The following is a 14,249-nucleotide window of genomic DNA, read 5'->3' on the forward strand; positions in this document are numbered from 1 at the left end:
TTGTGAATCTTCATTAAACACAAAAAATAAAAATTAAAAAATAAGCAAAACGAGCTCTTTCATCTTACTAAGTAGCATGTAATAATCATAATTACCTTACCTAATCCGCACAATGATTTATGAGGTAGCTGTTAATTTAATCCTGACATTCTGGAGATAGTTGAGACTCAGAGAGATTGCACGTTACTCAAAGCAATACAGCTCTAGTAATTTGTTGAGCTGAAGTTTGAACCCACGTCTCTTTTACCAAAGCCTATGCTCTAAATACTGGTTTTACTAGCCACAGTGAGTATATAGTCTTAGTTAGATAATACAAGTTCTCCTCCTAAAGTGTAATTTTTGGTTCCATCTCTACTTCTCTATTCAAAAACCATATTTCATAAGAGAGCCTGATAAGCTGGTAAGTCAGTCTATTGATGGCAAAGTTATTTTTTCCATTGATGTGTAACTTACCCCCTGTCACTTTTCTTTACTGATTTTCTTAATATATAACATGATGCTTAAGAAGCTTTTCAAATCACAAAGACACCTTTTGAACAACTATATAATTTCTGCCCAATTTAAGTTCCTTTTCTTTTGCTAGGAGGACTGTGGTTCTCACAAATAAATAAGGATGGAACTAAGAAAAATTATAAGCTGAAGGGGGAAAAACAAACAAACAAAAAGCAACTTCATTTACACTGAAGGTTTCAAAAATGCCTGGGAAGTAATAAGTGGAAATGTTCAAGAAGTGTAAGGTGAGCCAAGGAAAAAGCCGTCACACAAGGATGGAGGAGGGCCACCGGGTGAGAATGTACTTTATGAAGTTGACACAAGGTTTAGTGAAAACTAGGTCCATCAAACTCAGTGATCTTTGGTAATTCCTATCTCAGCAGACACAGGCATCTTTTTCAACGTTAAACCACAGAGCAGAAACAATTTTCCACAAAATAACATTTTCTTATGATTCATCCTTTTAGTAAAAAAAAATAATGTAAAATGGAGTTTGAGGATTTAAAAAAAAATAGCTTGGTACGCGAAGAATTGAGGAGTAATATGAAATAATGACAAGTTTTATGTCTAATAGACAATATAACCAACCTGTGAAAATAAAGTTAGAAAACCTCTGGTTCTCCCCTTCATCCACTTTATAGATGAAGACACAGACCCAGAGAAGGGAAGGAACACACCTAAGGCCTTCCTAATAGTAAATATCAGAGTTATGACTACAAGTCATGTCCTTTAATTCCAACTTTCACACACAGAAATAATAATAGATAACACTAGCATAACATATATACATATATATGCATATACATAAATACATATATACACATAAATACATATATGGGCTCATATATTCCTTACAAAAACCCTGTGGAGGAAATACTATTATCTGAACTAAAGAAGGTGGAGTGCCTTTTGCAAAGTCATATGGCTAGGAAGTGGTGGAACTGAGATTTGCCTTCAAGTATCCTGGATGTAGTCTACTTCACTATATTGCCTCTGGAGTTCAATTTGAACCTTAAATATAACTGATATTCTAATCAAAAGTATTACTGAGTGATCAATTATGGGTGAACCTCAGAATGTCACATGTTTACTTGGTCACATGTTAAATAGTGGATGTAAATATACATTGACACTCAGAGGGCCCTTATGTAACACTAACTCTGACCTTCTCAGTTTTCTTTCATGTGGAAATGAAAGCAAGAAATTGTACATAACTCACTCAAGGTTATAGGATGAGAAAAAAACAACTCTGATACTGGAACTCAGACATTAACCTATTAATCTGTGGACCAATACCATGTACTTCCAAAACACAGATATTTGTCTGGCCCAGAGCAGGACCACAGAAGTGAAGAGAACTCTAATATGTTCAAAGGCCTTGTATCTGAAAGTTTTTCATGAAATCTCTAAGCTCCTAGGTAGACTGTAAGCTATTCTCTCGATAATTGAAGAAAGCTACTTTCTCAAGTGATCTCTACTGGAAAAAGCATAGCTTTTGTCCTCTGAGGTCTGATTTGCTCATTCTTTCACTCATTGTCTAACATATGAATTCGAGTCAGAGGACATTGTTTATATTAATCAGCAATCAGCTTTATATTTGAAGATGAATGAAACCACAGTTTAGGAATCCTCTAATTGCTCCTTTAAATATACATTCTCAAATATATATTCACATGTGTTATGGATTTTAATAAGGGGGATGGCATAAATAAACCAAAATTTATCTATAGGAATATCATGTCATTTTGAAAATAGTCATCATGATAGATTTTAGATTTACATAAAATAGTATATGGAAGCAAAATATTTCTATTATACCATGCTTTTAAAACATTATGTTTTATATCTGTAGTCTATGAGCATGATGTATTCACAGTGTCAGAAACAGAAGAAAAGAGAGACAGATATTCCAGGAAAAGGGAATTGAACATATAAGTCTCGCAGCTGGCTAAGGAGTGAAGATTATCTCTCACTCAACCCTTCTCCCATGTGACACAACTAAACTTTTTAAGGACTTTTATGAATGCCCGAATCCAAAATTTTAACTCTTCATTTTTGAGAAATAATTTTAAAAACTCATTAATCTGATTGTAAACATCCTCACCATTCTGTCTTCCTACCACCACTCCTGTAATCTTCCCACTTCTGCTTGTTGAAATCTATCCACCCTTCAATAATGGAGATAGATCAAATGGCATTTCTTTAAGGATTCTATCCACCATTAAGCATAACCACCCTCATTGTATTTCCATATGAAATTATTTTTGCTTTCTCCTCTGTGCTACCGTATTTCCCTTCTCCTATCATCACTATAGCATTTATATGTATTTAAGTCAAAACACTAAAGAAAAGTTCTCAGTGAAAATTTGCCTTGATCACTGAGAAATTAGAGCTGATCACTTTCAATAAAAGTTGACAGAGAAATAGGAAATTGCAAGGCTCTTTTGGGCACCAACTCGACCACTTTTTTTTTCTTTCCTACATATAGGCTTTCATGTCCACGTACCAGCCCTCTTAGGTAGCATTTGACCTGTTTTTATGACTTTCTGAGGTTAAGGTGCCAAATGTAGTTCTACTCATAGGGCCGGCCTGCTCTGTAATTTGAATAAAAGAGAGAAAGCTAATTTCCAAGAAACATGGTTTATGCACTTGCTAATGGCTAACTGGAGTGGAACAAAGATTAAATCAGTGCTAACGTAGGCCCCAAAAAGCTAGTTTCTAGTGGCAAATATGGAAACCTTTCATTTCTTGAGTTGCTGGTTGAGCAATTGGAAAGCAGTCTTTATTTTCAACCAGCCTCCTCCCAAGGGCATGGTGGTAAAATGGAGGTTAGCGTGTCATTAGTTAGGCTGTTTTAGTTGCAGTAATCAGAACTTAGAAGGCTGGCTTACATTATCTTTAATACAAATTGTATATAGAGCTCAGGGAACAGGTGAAATATTGCATATGATTTGCAGAATAAACAGCACAGTGCTTTTTACGTCACTGTTGTAATTTGGGGAAATCAAGACTATTTCCAAAAGCTTTATTAATTACATATTAGTGAATAGGCCATTTTTAAAGGCTATGGCTTATTGTTTTCTGTAATATAAACTCAGTTTATAACATATCTACAAAAATTCAAGCACATCTACACTAGTTCATTGGCACTATCAATGTCAAGTGCAATTATTAGTCACTTAAGTAGAACAGTGGGAGCCTCCCTATTTACTAGGTAATCTGAAAACTGTTCAGTAATCAATTCCAGTAGTATTTTTAATTTAATTCTAACATATTTATGGAATTATAATTGACATACAATAAACTTCACATATATGTCACACAATTTGATAGTTCTGACATATGTGTACATACACATGAGCCATCATCATAATCAAGATAATGAACAAATGATCACTGCCAAAAGTTCCCTCATGCCCCATTGTAAACATCATGTCCACCTTTCCTGCCCCCATTCACAGGCAATCACTGTTCTGATTTTGTCACTGTCAATTAGTTTCCATTTTCAGGAATTTTATATAAGTAGATTCAAAGGAATGTTTTTTGGTATCTTTCACTCTATGTACTTGCATTGAGATTCTTCCAGTTTGTTGTGTGTTGAAGGGCATTTTGGTTGCTTCCTGTTTAGGTCAAATACAAACAAAGCTGGTATAAATAAATATTTGTATACAAGTTCTTATGTAGACTTATGAATTCATTTCTCTTGGGCAAATACCTGAGAGTGGAATGGCTGCCTTATATAATAGACATGTGTTTAAATTTTTAAGGAAACTGGCAAACTGTTTCCCAAAGTGGTTGTACCATGTCATATTCCTTCTTAGTGTGTGAGAGCTTTCAGTTCTCAACATCCTCACCAATACAGGGCATTATCAGTATGCTAAATGAAGTAAATCAGACACAAAAGACAAATATTGTATGATTCCATTTCTATGAGGTATCTCAAGTAGTTAAATTCACAGAAACAGAAAAAACAGTGGTTATCAGGGGCTGGTGTCGGGGTGAGGGATGGGAAGCTGTTGTTTAATGGATGTGGAGTCTCAGTTTGAGATGATGAAAAGTTCTGGAGATAATGATTATGATTTCAGGACAATGTGAATGTACTTAATGTCACTGAACTGTATATTCAAAATGGCTAATCTGCTAAATTTAAATTATGTACATTTTAGCACAATAAAAATATATCAATCATTATTACTGCCTTTAATAATACCTGACATTTGTCACAGTTCTTTAAAGATTTCAAAATAATTTAAAATATTATCTCACTTGCTACTCCTGAAAACAGCCCTGTAATACAGTCTATCTCTTATTACTCCATTTTTCAGATGAAGAAACTGGAGCTCAGAAAATATAAGTGGCTCGTCCAAAAATACAGAGCTAGAAAGTGGGAGAATAGAATCTTAAACTCATTCTAGGTCTTCTGATTTAAATCTAACACTTTTCTCTGACACTCCATTCAAGAGACTAATGGTAATCCCAAATCTGAAATTCTTAGTTCTAGATTAAACTCTTACCACAATGCCACAATGCCTTTAGAGTTTAAACCTTAGATCATATAAAAATCTTTGAAAGAGGATAATGAGTCGATCCTACCATAAGACAAAGAGCTGGATTAGAAAACACTCAGATAAACTTCTGCCCAATAAATGTATAATTTAACACTCAGAGTAATCCAGTAAGTTCCCCAAGCAAACCTATTTCAAAACAGCCAATGTCTTCTTTTATTGCCAACACTCCCTCCCTTGTCTAGATATAGATGCTTGTTTTTTGACCTGTTATATTTGCTTCATTTTACTTGTTTGTTTGTTTTCCCTGCAGTGAAGTTGGAAATGAGAGATGCAATGCATCCCAACTGCACGTGGGTGTCAGGAAGCTCATTTCTATTTGTGAGCAAAACCCACAGCAAGAAAACAAGAACTGAGAAATGAGACCAGAATTTGATCATATTGTCTACTCTATACATATCCAACATATATTCAGTCAGTCTCTCTCTCTCTTCATCTCTCTCTCAATACAAGCCCTACTAGGATATAAAGTCAGCTTTTCCAAACTTGTCAAAATGCAACAAATACATCTGAGCGATCCTTTTGAGTTAATTCTGAAACACATAATTCACTGCTCACCCATCACTTCCCCAGGAACACAGTGCGATAGTAACATGGATGATCAGCAGAATGGCTGCTGAAAACTGTCAAAATGATCTCCTCTTGCTTTTAGTCCCTGACAGATTTGACAGGTACAATTTCTTGGAGCTTCTTTCATTATTTCAGAACAGAGATAGGCTCAAATGAAATCCCCAAACTGTCTGGCTGCCTGTGGCATGTTCCAAAAATATCTAACCTACCTCTGGGTTCACAGGGAATTGAAAAGAAGAGTGAAAGTTCCTTTGGACTTTCATACAGATGTCTTCTTATAGCGGCTGCCTTACAAACTGCACCCGTCAACTGACATGACCCCTTGGTGGGAATCAAGATGGCAGTAAGCCTTTTTTTTTTTTGAAGTCTTCTTTCTATGAAACAGACCTGTTCATTCTTCTCAGACCTTGCTAGAGTAAATAAGAAAGCCATATTTTGCCACTTACCTTGTTATATTTTTCATTACATAAGACCTCTGAGTAATAAAGCAACAGAGATGACAGGACTTATATATTTACCCACAAGCCATCCTCCAATCTGGGACATGACACCTTCCATTATTTCTCACTCCCAAATTCATCCCCCGGGGCTCCCATAACACACTGTGCCTCTAACTGCATTTGCCAGAGTCTGACCAGTATTATAGTTCTTACTATCGTCTTATAAAGTCTATCAATCTGTCACAATATAAGCTCATCTGTGGATTCCTCATGTTTGGCACATAATAGGTGCTGAAAAAGTTTTGTTAAATCAGATTCAATAAAGTAAAACATAGGGTCCTAATAAATTGTCTAAAGGAAGCTAATGATTCTCCACCCATTATTTATCAGTGGTTAAATGTTATATTAATTTTAAATAAAAATTTATAAATGCACCATAAATCAAGCTTGAAGTATCCATAGATATTCTCAAAGTTGGAGGAAATATGAGAACTTGTTATGACTAAAAAATCAGTTGTGGCTGCCTTCATTTCTTATCGTTGCTCTTCCCCTAGCTCAAGGCTCTTGATTTAGAACGTATGGAAGGTTTCCACTCCATTGCCCTTTTCTACTTCCTGGAATTACCATAGAGTCAAATAAGGAGCCAACAGTGGGATAACCTACAAGTTAAGAAGGATAAAAAATGGGAAGTAAGGTGAAGGCTTCACAGTCTAGCTAATTCCAGCATGTGATGATGAGGATAGCTCAGACCTACACCAAGTCCACCTGACTTTGAGTTGAGGCACACGAGTCATATAACACCCGTCCAGCAAGCTGAATGAAACACAAAAAGTAAGCCCTTTTATTACAAGAATAAATATCAAGTGTCTCTTTATCATCTCAGAGAGTTTCACTCAGATGGAATTAATACACTTGGACTCAAGTGTGCTGTGCAGGAATAACTAAAATCTGATTCTAGTCCTCATCCCTGGGTACAGCCTTATTAGGAATATCTGAGGATACACATCATAGCATCTAATACCTAGAGGTATCAGAATATGAGTTTGCCTTTCTCAGTCATTTCTTTACCAGTCAAGTACAAGTGGAATCTCAGCTTGTCCCTTTGGAATAAAAAGGCCTTTCATTTCAATATTTCAATTGTATTTTCTTCATGTGTCCTACACAAACATACCTACACACATGCACATGCACACACACACAAATCACAATATACTTATTGTGGTCTGAACACATCATAGACTTCCTTAGTTCCCCAATCATGCTAATTTGGTGTTGTCATTGGATTGTTCTTATGTGTTCCAATTTTTCTACCTCCTCTCCCTTCAAGGTTCAAATCTCATACTAATTCCTCTGTGACCACCTCTCTAAATACCCTCAGTAGCTTAGTGTGCTCCCCTAATTTGCATCTTCAAAACACTTCTGTGTTTATTATATAAATTACAGCATTTTGGCCTTAAATCCTATTTATATTTTAGTAAAGCTATTTCGCCAGCTCCACTTCAAGTTCCAGGGAAGTGGGAAGACATCTGATCATTTTTGTGTTCAATGACAATTAGCACATTGTACTACATATACTAATTGTTCAATATTCATGCTTCGAATAATATTAAATAACTATAGTTTTACTAGTACTAAGTTCACCTTTCCCAACTGTATCAACTCCGAGAAATAGGTTTCCTTTTCTTCTCCTTGTTACCTAAGGAGAGCTAGCCACTTCAGAAAATGCAGAGACCAGATTACAAGATTATACTGTATAGCACAGGGAAATATATACAAGATCTTGTGGTAGCTCACAGCAAGAAAGAATGTGACAATGAATATATGTATGTTCATGTATAACTGAAAAATTGTGCTCTACACTGGAATTTGACACAACATTGCAAAACGACTATAACTCAATAAAAAAATGTAAAAAAAAAAAAAAAGAAAATGCAGAGACTTGACCATATGAATATTATCCTTTACTCTCAACATCTGTAATCCAATCAAGTCCCCTGTGAATAAAGGAGACCATTTCCAAGAGGGCATCTTCTACCCGAGTCGAACCTCATATTTATACCTTGTAGAATTTAATAGACAGTAGTCTTATGCAAGGCCTATGTAGATGTTAAAGGTTAAAATGATGTGATTGCCATTGAGAAAATGGGCATAAAATGCTTAGAAAGGAAAGAGTTATTAAAAAAGAAGGCAAACATGGTCGCTATAATATTCTAACATCAAGCCAGTGACAGCAGAAACTCAGTAGAAGGGTCTATGCACTATTGATAATTAAGGATATCAGTTTTATGCCTTATATATATCTCAGTGTTATCATATAGTCATTGGTGACATCCATGGATTCATTTCCTCCTGTCTTCTAAGAGTAAACTCCTAAAAGCCATGGTGACTGAGGTGAGAAAATATTTTTAAAAAGCAAAACACTGAGGAACAAATGATTAGCATTCTCAGGCTCAGATACTAAAATGACTCTTACTCAGCCTGGAGATGGTCTCCTTATTTCCAAATTATTTAAGAGTCAAAAACAGATAAGAAAACAACTTTAAAAACTCCAACACTTACCGACAGTTTTGCTAATATATTGTAATAGGAATACTGAACTGGGCTGATATTTTGTAAACACTGATGGTTAATTACTTACACTAAATTCTTGATACTTTTCATATATTCAATTTAATTGTATTATTATTTTTTAACATTTTTTATTGAGTTTAGTCATTTTCCAATGTTGTGTCAAATTCCAGTTTAGAGCACAATTTTTCAGTTATACATGAACATACATATATTCATTGTTACATTTTTTTTGCTGTGAGCTACCACAAGATCTTGTATATATTTCCCTGTGCTATACAGTATAATCTTGTTTATCTATTCTGCATATGCCTGTCAGTATCTACAAATTTTGAAATCCCAGTCTGTCCTTTCCCACCCCCCACCCCCTTGGCAACCACAAGTTTGTATTCTATGTCTATGAGTCTGTTTCTGTTTTGTATTTATGTTTTTTTTTTTTATAGTTCACAAATGAGTGACCTCATATGGTATTTTTCTTTCTCTTTCTGACTTTCTGACTTACTTCACTTAGAATGACATTTTCCAGGAACATCCGTGTTGCTGCAAATGGCATTATGTTGTTGGTTTTTATGGCTGAATAGTATTCCTTTGTATAAATATACCACCACTTCTTTATCCAGTCATCTGTCGATGGACATTTAGGCTGTTTCCATGTCTTGGCTATTGTAAATAGAGCTGCTATGAACACTGGGGTGCAGGTGTCGTTTTGAAGTAGGGTTCCTTCTGGATATACACCCAGGAGCAGGATGACTGGGTCATATGGTAAGTCTATTCCTAGTCTTTTGAGGAATCTCCATACTGTTTTCCACAGTGGCTGCACCAACCTGCATTCCCACCAGCAGTGTAGGAGGGTTCCCTTTTCTCCATATCCTCTCCAGCATTTGTCATTTGTGGACTTTTGAATGATGGCCATTCTGACTGGTGTGGGGTGATACCTCATCATAGTTTTGATTTGTGTTTCTCTGATAATTAGTGATATTGAGCATTTTTTCATGTGCCTATTGATCATTTGTATGTCTTCCTTGGAGAATTGCTTGTTTAGGTCTTCTGCTCATTTTTGGATTGGGTTGTTTGTTTTTTTCTTATTATGTTGTATGACCTGCTTATATATTTTGGAGATTATTATTATTAAGTTAATATAGGTGCATCATTTTAAAGTCAAATTATTTTAATGATTTTAACCAACACAGCAATCCCATATATTCTTGCCACCCCTGACCCCCACCTTCAAAGGTAACTACTTTCACCTATTAATTTTTTAAATTTCTTTCAGTATATTCCTCCATATTTAAAATGATATATATTTTATTTTTTGAGTTTTTATAGATATAAATATATTCTCTTGACACCATACTATGCACAGAGTTTATCAATCTTTTACCACCACACTTACCCATCACCCACCCAACATTCTTTTACTCACCATCTATTTGAATAAAGCTACACAATTTTGGGTTAAATAGTCAGTTTTCAAATTATTATGTCTGATATATAAATATTTTTGCACCTGTATCACTTTGATTGTAGTTTCTGTCTCATATAAGATTTCTTTTTTCAGGAAGTTAATTCTCACTTATATTTCTTGTTTGTTTCTTTGCTTAGTCATCAAGGTATCTATCAGGAATGCTCCAAACACTCTTAGAGCAATGTATATCTCTTCTCCATAAAAACGTGATAGATAATCGATCAATTAAATTTCTTTTCTTGAAGTTATTTCTCAAGTGATGTTTCTGTCCTCTGGCTTCAATGGACTAGTTAATTTCTGGGCCTGCCATGCAGCTGTCATGCTACAATGCCTTTTTATAATCATCCTGGAAATTTACTTCATCTCTTTCCTATGTTGGGTCCTATTTCTTAATGATTATCTTTTTCTCTTTCTTAGTTTTTGCCTTCTTTTCTGTTAAAAATCTTTTAATAATTGATTCAGGAAGGATGAATGGGAAATACCTTTCTGAAACCTTGTATTTTTTTAAATGTCTATATGTTACTCTTTTACATGACTGAAAGTTTGGATGGTATGGGATTATTGGTTGGAAATATATAATTTCACTTACAGAAAATTAGATGAAAGATAAACTAATGCATAGTGACAGAAATGAGATCAGGTATTGTTCAGGGAATGGGTGAGAGGATGTGTGGAGGAGCTAGCAAAGGACAGGAAAGAATTTTGGGGGTGTGCGATGGCTATGTTCCCTATCTTGACTGCAGTGATCAGTTCATAGCTGTATATATATTTGTCAAAAGTTATCAACTTGTACCCTTGAAAGATATGCAGTTTATTGTGTCAGTCATGCCTCAATAATGCTGTTAACAATGCAGAACAGAGTTCTCTGGCCTCTGACCAAACCTCATCATACTCCACGTGTCCAAGGTTCTATCAATTATCAAACTTTTGTTGGTAATCAATACAGGGAGGGAGTGATCAAGTTATGAATGTGAGATATTACAGATTAAAAATAATATGGGTTTTGATAGTCATTTTTGTGACTTAATTGATAGCTGGTGCTTTTAAATCTGATGAAGGTGGAACACTTCAAATGTTTAGGCTTTTAAGATATCTTCAGGGTTTTTGATTTGAATAACTTGCTGGAGGGTGGCACATTTACCCAGAAAATGATGACAGGAGAAGCAGGACTTGGTGAGAAAATTATGTGTTTGCATTTTGTGTTTAAAGGAGAGATTTTATAGATTATCCAGTAGGCAGTTGGATGTGAAAAAGCATCACGCTTTCCGTGAGATTCCTGGGGATTCATTGTGGGACCTGCCACATTTTAACTGTATATCTGTGGATTTATTGAAGCATATTAGCAAGTTTTAGTTTCTTATATTTAAATTGAGTTAAAAGTAATACTTCTCTCCCAGACTTGAATGTGAGGATTGAATGAAACAAGGGCTGTAGATGTGATTCATAAACTGTGAATGTCGGTGTGTATGGTGTAACAGAGCAGTGACAATGGTATAGAATGCAAGATATATCCTCTGATACTCTTTGGAGTCAGAAAACTTAGACTTGACTCCAACTCAGTTGTGCAGACTTAGACAAGTCATTGCTTTCAAAGCGAAGTCCTAATTCCTTAACAGATCAGGCTGGGCTCTTCATGGTTTGGCCCCAGCCTACCTTTCTAGTCTCGTCTACTCCAACCTACCTGACCGCTCCCCAGCCCAAAAGTCAGCCTCCCCACAGCCACAGTCTCTTCACTTTTATTCCCCTTTCAAACATATTCTTTACACATGTATCTCACATGGAAAATTGTCTTTGCTTTGAGAATTGTGAATACAGTCACTGCTACTTTCTGGCTGTTTCATCTTTGCCTCTCTGAGCCTCAGTTTCCTCACCTTAAAATAGGAATAATGACCAACTACTATATATAAAATAGATAAACAGCGAGGTCCTACTGTATAGCATAAAGAACTATATTCAATACCTTGTAATAACCTATAATGAAAAAAGAATATGAAAAAGAATACATATATATGTATTAATGAATCACTGTTTGCTGTACACCAGAAATTAACACAACATTGTAAACCAACTACACTTCAATAAAACTTAAAAAAAAGAAATGAGTAGCAAGCTCTACAAAATAAAATGACAGTCTAAGGCAGTTCAAAGCCAAGTATGGGAGGAAGACAAGTGGACAATAATGTCAATGCCAAAAAATATTGTCACAGGAAAAAAATTATGAGATGTTATATATAATATATGCTAGAAATAACAATCTGAATAGGAAAAAATAAAAGTTTTCATTTTGAGAGAGATGTCTCTAAAGCAAATACAAAACTCTGTGATTGTGAGTGGAAATGAAAACAAATCCCATTGTTTACCCTGTGCCTACTGTACAGTCACCAAAAGTACAGAGGGAATCGTGAAGGTTATTGAAGAACTAGCAGCTGAAACATTTAAGTATTAAAATTAACCTTGAGCACCAAGTTGCAAAAAATAAAAATAAGAAAAACAGGAATCATAACACCTAACTCATAATAACCTATAAATATGAACACATATATGCAGGGTTAGTTAACTGTGATGTTTTATGTGTAACCCACAGTCCCTCAGAAATACTTGCATTATGTTTAAATTGGAGATAGAAATAGCATTTTGAAAACATACTTATATTTTCACAGTTACCTTTTTGAAACAGCAGAGCTAAATCAATCTTGGTTCTAATTATTGTTCTACCTCTTATTAGGTTGGTGACTTTCAGCCAGTTATCAAATATCCCTGAAACTGTACACTTCCTCCTCTATAACACCTGGCTGTTAGTTGAACCTACCTCATTGGGTTATTGTGAAGAATTAAGAAGTTATGCATGTAAAGTGCTTAACAGTGTTCTTGGTAACTAATGCACATTTAGTTAATGTTAACAATTCTTATAATAATTATTATGATTATCAGTTAAAAGTCAGAAAAATAAGGGGGTCAAGAGTGGAAATGATTATGTCAAAGGATTGAGTGATGACAGCAGAAAGCAAAATGCATGCAATGCATTGTTAACATGGAACCATGACAGTTACTGAAGATAGAAGGAACTACGTTTTTTAGGTTTAATCAAAGCATCTTTGCCCACAAGAAAGAAAATTTAGATCAGAATTTTTTGCTATCCCGTATATCAGTCTGTTTCGGAATAATGAAATCATCATAGGAAACAGACTATGTGCAGGAGCTTGGAATGTTAAAGTTTGAAAGGGGAATTGAAGGATCAGACCAAGTCGTTAACCTGCCCTGGCGCAGGAGAGCAGCCAGAGCTTTCCAGAGAAATCTAGATTGATCCTGTGAAAGGAGAGAGCATAATGATGAGCATAATGATAAATTTTTATGGTTTCTAATTTTGACTCCTCCATTTCTTAACTATCCACAAATTAATCTACATACCTCATTTTCCTCACCTGCAAACGGAGATAATGATAGTCTATAATTCCCAGAGTGGTGGTTAAGATTTACAAGTTAATCCACACAAAGTAGTTGGACTGGTACCTGGCACATGTAAACAGTCAATACCTGTTCGCTCTTATTCCCAGTACCTAGCACAGTTTGGCACATGGCAGACACTCAGTGGAATTTGAGATGACTAGGATACATTGCATACTTTCTAGAGAATGAGAAATTGAATATAGTGCATGATTCTTGTAAATATGGACACTGAGAGGCATAGCCGTGAACTTGCATGGGCTACCCATCCAGGGCCAGCTCAAGCAACCAGAATAGGACAGGGGATCAAGCTGTTTCCATTTCATTCAATTTCCTTTACTCCCTAATGGTCCTGCTATTGTTGATGAAAAAACAATCTCCTATTTATCAAGTTGGCTCAGTCTTTGCTTCTACTACCCTAAGTGGTGCACCATGGGCATCAGTTGTGGCGCTAAGTTTCTTCTGGTAACAAATCAAGGATAGTTGCCATGACTGAAGTGTGAGGAGCTTAACATGAAGCCGACTGATCATTTTCTTGAGTAAATAAACCCAAACAAGCAGAAACAACTCTTGTTAGGCAGAAAGCTTGTTTGTGCTAAAAGATATGTACAGCTGTACTATGTGTCACCTCTAATTCATCTTAAAATGTCATGCACAATAGATTGCAGAAAGACCTTGGTAAAGAGTCCTAATGTTTGCTTCCAG

Source organism: Camelus ferus, chromosome X (assembly GCF_009834535.1).
Source record: "Camelus ferus isolate YT-003-E chromosome X, BCGSAC_Cfer_1.0, whole genome shotgun sequence".
Lineage (NCBI taxonomy): Eukaryota > Metazoa > Chordata > Mammalia > Artiodactyla > Camelidae > Camelus > Camelus ferus.